This window comes from Myotis davidii, unplaced genomic scaffold (assembly GCF_000327345.1).
Source record: "Myotis davidii unplaced genomic scaffold, ASM32734v1 scaffold639, whole genome shotgun sequence".
Classification (NCBI taxonomy): domain Eukaryota; kingdom Metazoa; phylum Chordata; class Mammalia; order Chiroptera; family Vespertilionidae; genus Myotis; species Myotis davidii.
The window spans coordinates 1,909,755-1,911,370 of NW_006290541.1; positions in this window are offsets into that span (position 1 = coordinate 1,909,755).

The window sequence follows — 1,616 nt, forward strand, 5'->3', positions numbered from 1 at the left end:
TTCAGTGCTTGTGGCCAAAGCACAAATGCTATTTGAGTTAAACCTGCAGAGATCCACACACCCTGCTTTCTGCTGCATTAAACTCCTGATGCAGCGGCGGAGGCCTGACAGCCCATCATGAGAATGGGACGCGCATGGAAAGCATTTTCAGAAGAGGTTTCTCAGAGCAGTGCCCCTGGAAAGCGCCCTCACCCTGGCTCAGATGTCTTTGTGCTGCAAGCCTGGCTTCCCAAACAAAGCCTTTCACTGCAGGAAAACACCAGCTCCTACAGCGGCCCAGCGCCAGTGCCCTTGGGCCCCTTTGACCATATCCTCAGTCCTTATTCTCTCTACGTGCAGGGTCTGTTCTGAGACTTTGGCTGCTGCTGCATCTTGAGAGGCTCTTAAGAGAGAAAGAGACTTGGGGGCCAGGCCTTCCAGGTTCAATGTCTGACTTCCTGTAGCTGAGGGATCCCAGCCATGGCTCTCAGCCTTTCTGCATCTTAGTTTCCTCATCGGTAAGATGGGAGCACTCCTACCAGGACAGTCGTGCAGATTGAGTCAAAGAAAAACAGTGTTCAGCTTACAACAGTGTTCAGCATGTAGTAAGTGCTCCATAAACATCACCTCCTGTTAGAAAACGCAGGTGCTGGGTTCCACCTTGACTATGTGACTTGGGATGAGTTCTTTGACTGCTCTGAGCTGCAATATCCTATCAGACAAGTGACTGTAAGAACAATACTGGAAGTTCTGGGTTTCACACATCTGCCTCTGGGACCCAGTACTTTGGGGCACTTACACTGCAGCCCGTGCACCGCTTCCTCTGTGGGACTTTGGGATTTTGTACATCAGCGGATGCAAGGTCCTCTGAAGAGCTGTGTGACGATGCCTCCTGGCAGACAGCTCCTCTCCAGGAGGGTCTCGCCCTGGTCTGTGCAGCAGTGTGTGCACCAAGGACTTTAATATTTTGTTGAAGTGTTGTGATCACTGCATAAAACTGAGCGGAAAAAGTGCTGATCCCATGACTAGAGGGGCAGAGTCTCAGAAACCAAGTAGAACTGAGCCAAAGAAATAGGAAAGAGAAAATCCTAAAAGCCACTGCACAGTAGATCCTTAACTTAAGCTGGAAGATCTTTGGCCTGAGCTGACCCCCTGTCACTCAACTGTGAAAGAAAAGAATACAATGAAAGAACAAGAATGGAAATGCCGGAAATATATGGTTGAAGATGACATCAGAAAAAATAATGTTTTATTAAAGATTGTGTATAAAAATTATCTTGTCCTACCATAGGAACTGATCATTACATTTTTGTACACATTTGCAGTTGTGCATTATGTATATAAGGAGGGATGGTGATTGCTCTGTATATAAAGGGCCCACCACAGGGCATCGGGTGTACAGATGCCTCCTAAGTGATGGCTCTTGTCATCACCCTCATCATCACTATCATTATCATCACCACCATCATCATCATCACTACCACCATCATCACTATCACCATCAGCATCATCACCAGCATCACCATCATCACCACCACCACCACCACCATCATCACTACGACCATCAACATCATCATCACCAGCACCACCATCATCATCATCACCATCATTATCATTACCACCACCACCACCACCAC